Source organism: Crocuta crocuta, unplaced genomic scaffold (assembly GCF_008692635.1).
Source record: "Crocuta crocuta isolate KB4526 unplaced genomic scaffold, BGI_CrCroc_1.0 scaffold497, whole genome shotgun sequence".
NCBI classification, from domain to species: domain Eukaryota; kingdom Metazoa; phylum Chordata; class Mammalia; order Carnivora; family Hyaenidae; genus Crocuta; species Crocuta crocuta.
This window is the reverse complement of record NW_027529527.1, coordinates 201,746-212,458: the sequence shown is the minus strand read 5'-3', so window position 1 is coordinate 212,458 and position 10,713 is coordinate 201,746. Positions and strand designations below refer to the sequence as shown.

The window sequence follows — 10,713 nt, the reverse complement described above, 5'->3', positions numbered from 1 at the left end:
TTTAATAAACTAAATTGAACTCTATGGAGCCAATGCTTGCAAAATCCCCTTGAGAAAACGGGCCTGGTATCTGGCTTACAAAGTTCCTCGTATTTTATATAAGTAAAGATCATTTTGGGCAGGTCCAGGAATCTTAGGATCTTATTTTAGAATCATCAAGGAGAAAAGGAAAGTGTGTGTGTGTGTGTGTGTGTGTGTGTGTGTGTGTGTTATCTGGACAAAATTTAATTGACTCATTCTCTCCTTCCTACAAAACACCAAATCTGTTACCTTATTGTAAGACAGCAGTACTGGATCTTGCTCAAATTGTCAATTCTTTCCAAATTTTCAATTCCTCAGCTACAATTCTCTAAACTAACTTTCCCAATTTTTCTTCCTCCTGCCTGACTGGGCATCACTGAGAAATAAAAGCTGACTGCTCAGATCCTCTTTTGGACAATAGGTTGCTGTGAAGTTGGCCCTTTTATCCCATGGATCCAAAACTCTTGTACTGAATGAAGCTCAATGACTTAATATAAGCTTCTACCAGAGAACTCTCCACAACAGCAAGCCATGGATGTTCCAGATTTTCTATGGACAATCTGCTATGTAGGCCACTAAGGAAGTCTGACGAAATGTTTGGACCATGTAGGCTCTTATAAAAGAGGTAAACGAGTCCTGGACAACAGCACCAAGAACTTGACATCCTAGCTTGAGAACTTCAAGAAATTCTAGCAGAGGTGCTGCATAACTGAAAGATTTTTCTTTTACTTTTTTAAAATTTTTTTATTTTTATTTATTTCTGAGAGAGAGAGAGAGAGAGAGAGAGAGGTGGTGTGAGCAGGGGAGGGTCAGAGAGAGAGGGAGACAGAAAATCCAAAGCAGTCTCCAGGCTCTGAGCTAGCTGTCAGCACAGAGCCCGATGTGGGGCTCAAACCCATGAATCATGAGATCATGACCTGAGCCGAAGTTGGTTGCTTAACCGACTGAGCCACCCAGGCTTCCCAAGAAAGATTTTTCTTTATAGGCCTCTTTAAATGCAGAATACTTGTATTGTCAGAGTTAACGCTGGAAATTTAATACAACCTCTTATATTACTATTTCTTTTTTTAAAATTTATTTATTTGGGGGAGGGAGGGACAGAGAGAAAGAGGAAGGGAGAGAATCCTAAGTAAACTCCACATTGTCAACACTGAGCCCAATGCAGGGCTCAAACTCACAAACCCTGAGATCATGACCTGAGTCGAAATCAAAAGTTGGGTGTTTATCTGACTGAGCTACTCAGGTGCCCCTATCTATTTTTTTTCTTTTCATTTTAGACATCCCTCTTTCACATGTCTGAGCTCCAAGACCCTAAAAAACCACCACCATACAACAGATAGTACAACTAGTTTTAAGGGGAAAACTAAAAAAAGGATCTTGCAGAAACTGTGCCTTAGATCCTGCTTCACTCTACTCCAGAGGTTTAGTTTTATCTCTTACTTATTCAGGGACAAATTACATTTATTCATCTTAATAAAAGAAGAAATTGACAATGTTGAATTTTATCTGAGTTTGTACTTCCAGAGAGAAGTGATGTGGTATATGTGTATAATGGAATATTACTCAGCCGTAAGAAAGAATGAAATCTTGACATTTACAACAACGTGCATGGAGCTAGAATGTATTACAGTAAGTGAAATAAGTCAGTCAGAGAAAGTCAAATAACAAATGATATATATAAACACACACAAAAACACACACCACATCTTCATCCATTCATCAGTCACTGGATACCTGGGCTCCTTCCATATAGAGCTACTGTAGGTAATACTACATTGGGGTGAATGTATATTCTTGATTATACTATACATTTTTTAAAACTTATTTTCTTAATTTAAATCCAGTTAGTAAACATATTGTGTAATAAGTTCAGGAATAGAATTTAGTGACTCATCACTTATATATAACACCCAGTTCTCATCCTAACAAATGCCCTCCTTAATGCCCCTCAATCCTTTAGCCCTTCCTCTCACCCAACACCCCTCCAGGAACCCTCAATTTGTTCTCTGCATTTAAGAGTCTCTTATGATCTGTCTTCCTCTCTGTTTTTATATTATTTTTGCTTCCCCTCACTTATGTTCATCTGTTTTGTATCGTAAATTCCACATATGAGTGAAATCATATATTTGTCTTTCTCTGACTGACATTTCACTTAGCATAATACAATCTAGTTCCATTGATTTAGTTGCAAATTGCAAGATTCCATTCTTTTTGTTCGCCGAGGAGTATTCCACTGCATATATATACCACATCTTCTTTATCCATTCATTTGTTGATGGACACTTGGGCTCTTTCCATACTTTGGCTATTGTGGATAGCACTGCTATAAACATTGGGGTGCATGTGCCCCTTCCAATCAGCATTTCTGTCTCCTTTGGATAAATACCTAGTAGTGCCATTGCTGGGTCATAGGGTAGTTCTATTTTTAATTTTTGAGGAACCTCCATACTGTTTTCCAGAGTGACTGCATCATATTGCATTCCCACCCAAAGTGAAAAAGGGTTTCTTTCTCCCTGCACCTTCACCAATATCTGCTGTTCCCTTAGTTGTTAATTTTAGCTAATCTGACAGGTGTGAGGTAGTTTCTCATTGTGGTTTTGATTTGTATTTTCCTGATGATGAGTGATATTGAACATCTTTTCATGTGTCTGTTAGCCATCTGGATGTCTTCGTTGTAAAAGTGTCTATTCATGTCTTTTGCCCATTTATTCACTGGATTATTTATTTTTTTGGGCGTTGAGTTTTGATAAGTTCTTTATAGATTTTGGATACTAACTCTTCATCTGATATGTCACTTGAAACGATCTTCTCCCATTCTGTTGGTTGCCTTTTAGTTTTACTGACTGTTTCTTTTGCTGTACAGGTTTCTATCTTGATGAGATCCCAATATTTCATTTTTGCTTTTGTTTACCTTGCCTCTGGAGACATGTCAAGTAACAAGTAGCTGCAGCTGAGGTCAAAGAGGTTGTTGCCTGTTTTATCTTCTGGGACCTTGATGGCTTCCTGTCTTATGTTTAGATATTTCATCCTTTCATGACTTTATTTTTGTGTATGGTGTAATAAAATGGTCCAGTTTCATTCTTCTGCATGTCACCGTCTGGTTTTCCCATCATCGTTTGCTGAAGAGACTGTCTCTCTTCCACTGGATATTATTTCCTGCTTTGTCCAAGTTTAGTTGGCCATATATTTGTGGGTTCATTTCTGGATTCTCTTTTCTGCTCCATTGATCTATATGTCTGTTTTTGTGCCAAAACCATACTGTCTTGATGATTACAGCTTTTTAATACAGCTTGACATCCAGAATTTTCATGCCTCCAGCTTTGGTTTTCTTTTTTTTCTTTTTTTTTTTTTTAAATATTTTTATTTATTTCTAGGAGAGAGAGAGAGACAGCGTGAGCAGGGGAGGGTCAGAGAGAGAGGGAGTCACAGACTCTGAAACAGGCTCCAGGCTCTGAGCTGGCAGTCAGCACAGAGCTTGACGCGGGGCCCGAACCCACGAACCACGAGGGCCCCAGGCTCTGGTCTGGCAGTCAGCACAGAGCTTGACGCGGGGCCCGAACCCACGAACCACGAGATCATGACCTAAGCGAAAGTCGGACGCTCAACCGACTAAGCCACCCAGGCACCCCTGGTTTTCTTTTTCAATGTTGCTTTGGCTATTCAAGGTCTTTTCTAGTTCCATAAAAATTTTAGGATTGTTTGCTCTAGGTCTGTGAATAATGCTGCTGTTATTTTGATGGAAGATTGCATTGCATTGAAGATGTAAGTTCCTTTGGGTAGTATCAATATTTTAACAATATTTATTCTTTCAATCCATGAGCATGGAATGTTTTCTAATTTCTTTGTCTTCTACAATTTCTTTCATAAGGGATCTATAGCTTTCCCAGTGTATAGATTTTTCACCTCTTTGGTTAGGTTTATTCCTATATATTTTATAGTTTTTGGTACAATTATAAATGGGATTGCTTCCTTGATTTCTCTTCCCGTTGCTTCATTATTGGTGTATAGAAATGCAATCCAAAAGACTCCACCAAAAAACTGCTAGAATTGATTAATGAATTCAGCAAAGTTGAATATATGAAATCAAATACTGAGAGTGGATATCTTTGTTGTATTCCCGACCTTAGGGGAAAGCTCTCAGTTTTCCTCATTGAGGATGATATTAGTGGTGGGTCTTTCATATATGGCCTTTATGCTCTGGAGGTATGATCCTTTTATCCCTACTTTCTTGAAGGTTTTTATCAAGAAAAGATGCTGTATTCTGTCAAATTCTTTTTCAGCATCTATTGATAGGATCATGTTGTCCTTATCCTTTTTTTTTTTTTAATGAATGTAATGTATCACACTGATTGATTTGTGGATATTGAAGTAGCCCTACATTCCAGGAATAAATCCCACCTGATTGTGGCGAATAATTCTTTTAATGTACTGTTCAATCCAGTTTGTTAGTATCTTGTTGAGAATTTTTGTGTGCATGTTCATCAGGGAAATTGGTCTGTAGTTTTCTTTAGTTTTGGAATCAAAGTAATGCTGGCCTCATAGCCCTGGACTCTTGTTTGTTGGAGAACTTTTGATTAATGATTCAACTTTTTTAGTGGTTATGGGTCTGTTTAAATTTCATATTTTTTCTTGTTTCAGTTTTGGTAGTTTATATGTTTCTAAAAATTTGTCCATTTTTTCCAGATTGCCCAATTTGTTGATATATGTAATTGCTCATAATAGTCTTTTATTATTGTTTGTATTGCTGCAGTTTTGGCTGTGATCTCTCCTTTTTCATTTGTATTTATATTTATTTAGATTTNGCTTGCTGCTCTCATAATTCTTTCCTTGTCTGTGTATTTTGTGAATTTGACTATGATAAGCCTTGGTGACAGTTTTTTTTTTGTTGTTGTTAAATCTATTGGTAGTTCTCTGTGCTTGGATTTTGATGTCTGTCCTTCCCCAGATTAGGAAGGTTTTCTCATTTAAACTTTCTGCTCCTTTTTCTCTCTCTTCACCTTCTGGGACTCCTATGATTCAGATGTTATTTCTTTTTAATAAGTCACTGAGTTCTCTAAGTCTTGTATTGTGCTCTTCTGCCTTTGTTTCCTCTTTTTTTTCTGCATTATTATTCTCCATAATTTTATCTAAGAAATCGCTGATTCACTGCTCTACTTCACCCATCCTTTCCATTGTGGCATCTATTCAAGATTGTATTTCGATTATAGCATTTTTAATTTCATCCTAAATAGATTTTATTTCTTTTATCTCCCAAAGGGATTCTATGCTTTTTGCATCCACAAATAGTATTCTTGTTATTGTTGTCCTAAATTCTAATTCAGGCATCTCACTTTTCTCTGTTAAACCCTTGGCTGTCATTTCTTTCTCTTCTTTCTCTTGTGATGAATTGCTTTGTTTTGTCATTTCAGAAGAAGAAAATATTAATAAAATAAATATTAAAAATTAAAAAATTAAAAACAAAAGAAAAAATCAAATAAAGGAAGCTAGATCTAGGTGTGTTTTGGTCTGCTTGTTGAAAGAAGCTTGATAGAATAGATAAAAATGGAAAGAAAAGAAAAAAAGTAAGAGAAAATGTAAAATTTGTTTTAAAATTATATAATATAATAAATTAAAGAAAATGAAATAGAATAAAATATTTTTAAAATATAGTAATGAAAATAAAAATATTTTTTTCTCTTTCTTTATCCAATAATGAGGAAGAAAAGAAAGAAAAAAGAAAACAATTTAAGCAAAAACAGAAACAAAGAAAATGAACAAATAAATGAACCAGCAAACAGAATGAAGTTGAATGAAGTTACATCCACTAGAACTGAAGCTATGAAGCCTTCTATAGTCTGTACACTAAGCAGGCAGAGGGATTTGTGCTGGTCTTCTAAGGTATGTGCTTGGAAGGTGCAGCTGGGTGTAGCATGGTGTAACAGCTCCATTCTCCACTAGTGGCACTACTTAGCTTCCTGGGATGGATCAGTGTGGCACACACATATGGGAAATGTGGAAATGGCTTCACCCAGCTTCTCTTGCACAGGAATTTCTCCACTCTCACCAACTCATGATTAAGCACCCCTACTTTGTCTCAGGCCTCTGTCCACTCACTGCCTCTACCCTCTCCATGTCCAAACTGTCTGCCTGCCAGGTGGCATCTCCCTCTAGTTTTATCTCAGGTGAGGTTGTGTTTCAAAATCCCACACTACAAAGACCCCTGCCTCTTGGACCTTAACTGACTCTCTGGGGTAGGGTCTTGCTGAGCAATGGCAGGGTGCCAGCTTCCCCCAGAAAATGTCTGTTCAATTGTGCAGGGGCAGAGACTCAGAGATTATGGAAAATCACAACACACAGCTGGCACCTGGTTTCACCACACTTTGGTGTCTTTCCCCCAATACCAGCAAATATGGATGCTCTCTGAGGTCTGCTGGTACCTTTGCCTGTAGGGAGGCCACATGGCCTCTATGAAATGCACCCCAAATAGGGGAACTGCTTTATTCCCTCAGTTCCTGGGGAATTCCTCTACTTTCTCACCAGAGCACTTCTTAGCACTGAGCTCTGAGACTTCAGACTCTGTGTTCTATTGTTTACAGAATCCTGGTGATACTGAAACCCTCTCCTTTCTTCCCATCAATATTTTTGGGGAACAGATTTCTTGTTCAGTTCCCTTCAAGCATTTTTACTCTTTCTCTTTCTCTCCAGCTACTCTTGGAGAAGTGCTTTTCTTGCATTCTCTTGATGTGCTGCACTCTCTCCCTTTCTCTTTCTCTGTTCTCTCTCTGCAAAAACAGCTTCCTATCCTTTGTGGCTTTTTTCTCTCCCAGTTCTCCTCTCTGCACCATGAACCTGCCAACCTTCTACCAAGCTCTGTGGCTTAAATTATGCAGATTGTTGTGTTAATTTTCAGATCAATTTCTTAGGTGTTCAAAATGGCTTATTGCTGGTCTGGCTGCATTTTAGGAAGAGACAAGCTAAGGGTCTCCATGATGCTCCATCATCCTAATTCTTCTCTTGATTATATATTCTTAAAATGACCTAATACAAACCTAAACATTACAAATTAATGAAGTTACTTGAAAACTGTAACAGTAACAATTAGTTTGATAAATAACAACTTATTGATGTCTGTATCAAAAATAATAAATACAGATATTTGGTGGTGCTTTAAAATTTAATCCCTTTGTTTTCTGAAACTATTCCAGAAGGAAATTAAACACATAATATAGTTATATTTTAATAATGTTAAAGGATAATATAGAATTATTTTATCCTAATATTTTTTCTAATATTTTTATGTGTAAAATGATAACAAATTAAGTTATCATGTATCATTCATCACAGCTTTGAAGTAACTTAGTTAACTTCAAAGACTTAAACTCAGTGTCTGCCTTCATGTCAGATGAAAGAAAAAAAAGAACTGTGTCTGTCTTATATTTATGGTTATCAACACAGTGTGCAATCCATCCCCAATACTCAATAAATTTTAAGTGAATGGATGATGAATAAATACACTAATATATTTAAATTCATATAAATTTGGTATACTCTCTTAAAACATCCTTAGCTCTCCTTTATACTTTCTTTCTGCCAATCTGGATATGTGGAGGACATGTCTTATGTTACTAGATATAAAACGCTAACTAAATATATAACTAGAGAAGTAAAATCAACTTTTATTTTACCATATGCTAAAATCATGTATTTTGTTATGTAATACAATTATTGCATTTAGAAAAAGGAGTAATTGAGGATCAGCCAACTTAAATAACTTACTTAGTATCACACAGTTAGCAGAGTCCAGATTGAATCACAAACTTGATCTATGTTGACTTCACAGTCCAAAGTTTTTTCATTACACCATTCTAAACTGAGAGGAGTTGAAGAATGTTCATATGGGATGCATGCAAAGAAAGTGATGGAATGCAAAACTTAATGGTTGTACTCAAACTACAATTGCTAAACCAATTAAAAAATATTCAATGAAGACTGGCTTACCTAATAGTTCAATTAGTTTCCTGTAATTTGATGTATTTTAGAATTCTATAATAGTATATATACATACTACATATATATATACGTACACTATATAGATAGAAAGATAGATGATTGATAGATAGATAGATAGATAGGAAGGACAAGACCAGGAAGGAAAATACAGAAGGTCTAGAGATATGAGAATTAAAATATCTTTAGAATGGTGTTCTCCCTTCTGTTCCAGTCTTTGTATGCTTAAGATTTTCTTCACAAGAGATATTAGAGATAATAACAAATCCAAATGCATTGCAAAATATATATATATCAGCCAGTTCTTTTTAAAATCATATTCATCATGTCATTTTCCTTAACAAAAAGTACTACTTACAGGAAAGATATAGATAATTTTACAGAAAAATGAAGATTTATATTCAGACACAATGATAAAATCAGCTACACTTTAAAATTCTGTGATTTTAAACTTTTAGATGCTGGTAACAGCTTAAAAAAATGTTCACTATGCATCATTTTTATCCTCTCAGGAAATGGCAATATACATCATAGTAGTACCATAATGGATGGAAGTGAATATTAGTTACACAAAATGAAGGTAAGGATCACCTCCACTATACAAGGAAATCAACAAAGAAGTGAGATTGAATCACACAGTGATAGTACTAAACTACCAATTGAGGAATACCAAACGTGTGCTTTCTTAAAACATTGAGTATTCTGGCATATGAGAACATTAAAAATTTTTAACAAAATAATGGATGCAGCAAAAAGACAATTAATGTGTTTGGGTTAATTACTTGGAGGAAAAGGTAAAGGAGGAGGAGGAGAAGGATAAGAAGAAAGAAGACGAAGACGAAGAAGAAGAAAAAGAAGCAGCAGCAGCAGGAGAAGGAGGGGGAGGAGGAAGAGGAGGGGAGGAGAAAGGAAAGAGGAAGAAGAAGAAGAAGAAGAAGAAGAAGGAGAAGGAGAAGGAGAAGGAGAAGGAGAAGAAGGAGAAGAAGGAGAGAAAGATTGGGAATAAAAACTATTATACATTACCTACTGAGTGTCTTCTAAAATCAGAGAATACTGATAGAGAGAAATGCAATTTTTAAGTCTAAACTAATGAAGGAGATAAATACTTACATAAATCTAGAAAAGAAATACGGATACAGATTTGAGGATTAATTCCAGTCATATATAAAGGCTTTAGTGATTAACTAGTGCTGCTTCAAATATGATTATAGTATCTTTTGTTTTACCTGTTTCATTTTCTAGGTATTGTAATATGTAGTTTTTTCTTTAAAAATACTGAAGTTTTCTCCTGGTATTGCAAAATGTTCACTGAATCTGCAACATCATAAATAATTTTCAGATTTTCTCCTAATTTTTCTATACTTGTTTGAAAGTGCTTTTTTTAATGTTCATTTATTTTGAGAGAGAGAGAGAGAGAGAGAGAGAGAGCAGGGGAGGGGCAGAGAGAGAGAGGGAGAGAGAATCCCAAGCAGGCTCCAAACTGTCAGCACAGAGCCCGATGCGGGGCTCGAGCTCTCGAACTGTGAGATCATGATCTGGCCCGAAACTAAGAGTCAGATGCTTAACCAGCTGAGCCATCCAGGTACTCTTGTTTGAAAGTGTTTTTAAACATTTACCTTAGAAGTGCATTTAACTCAGTTTGAGTATCTCTTTAGGAGAAACGTTTTTTATCCCAAATGGATACAAAAATAGCCTTCACGTATTTACTAAATTGTTTATCTTTGTCTAATTTTGAATATCAAATATTCATAAGTCAGCTTCACTATTTAGACTTAATTTCATATTATCTATTTTGTTCAGTGATATATCTCTATATCTCTAAGCCAATACCATAGTGTTTTAATTGTGATTGATTTAGTGTATTTTGAAATCATGCAGGGAAAATAATACTTTTGTTATTTTCCAAAGTAGTTGGTCAATTATATTTTTAAACAAACTTTTTGATTCAGCTCTTTAAACCACATAAAATTCATAGCATAGTGTTTAAAATATTTATTCTTTCAAAACAAATAAAGAGATAAAGATTAACAATGTGTGTATTTGCTTTCCCCACAATAATCCCATCTGAAAATCCTCATCTTATTCTGTGAGATGCTTTATTCTGATGCAAATCAGAATAAAGTTTACTTCTAAGTACAGATTTCTGGACTTAAAGTGTTTTCATTATTCAAATACAATAAAAATCAGTACTAAAAGTATCCACCTTGTTCCCATAAATGAACATTTTCAAATATAAAATAGTCTGATTTTTTTTAAAAGAAAGCTTTATCCTAATTGTTTGTTATATATATATCTACAAACAATATAATTTTTTTGCCATAATGAAATATGGAAGATATGTTGGTGATGCTATTAAATTGCATTTAATTAATTGCTTTGCTGATTGAGTTTTATCTATTTTATACCTGCTAAAGTAAGATTTTGCAAAATTTCATTTATACCTTAAGTCATATAAGAATTCAGTTTGAGACATAGATAGAAGTATTGTTTCTGACATTGGAATCAGCAAAGGGTAACAGACAATAACATGGCTGATTACTAAAGTAGAAGATGTAAATTCTGCTACATTTCTATGCATTAAAAGCCTCAGAATCCTTGAATTTTAATATAACATACAATGAAGTGTATCAAATGAGATTCCCCTATCTTGCCTAGTAATAATGTGGTTAAATCACAATGTGAACATTTTAAAGGGCAAAAAAAAAA

The 10,713-nt window shown here is 35.1% G+C and overlaps 1 long non-coding RNA gene across 1 annotated transcript; it reads left to right on the top strand.

Annotated features, from left to right (window-relative positions):
• Positions 1 to 5,725: 5,725 nt before the first annotated feature.
• LOC144229196 (uncharacterized) lies at positions 5,726 to 10,692 on the top strand. The gene is made up of 2 exons (XR_013334382.1): positions 5,726 to 5,898; positions 8,520 to 10,692. It is a non-coding gene; the product is annotated as an uncharacterized LOC144229196 (long non-coding RNA).
• The last annotated feature ends 21 nt before the right edge of the window (positions 10,693 to 10,713 follow it).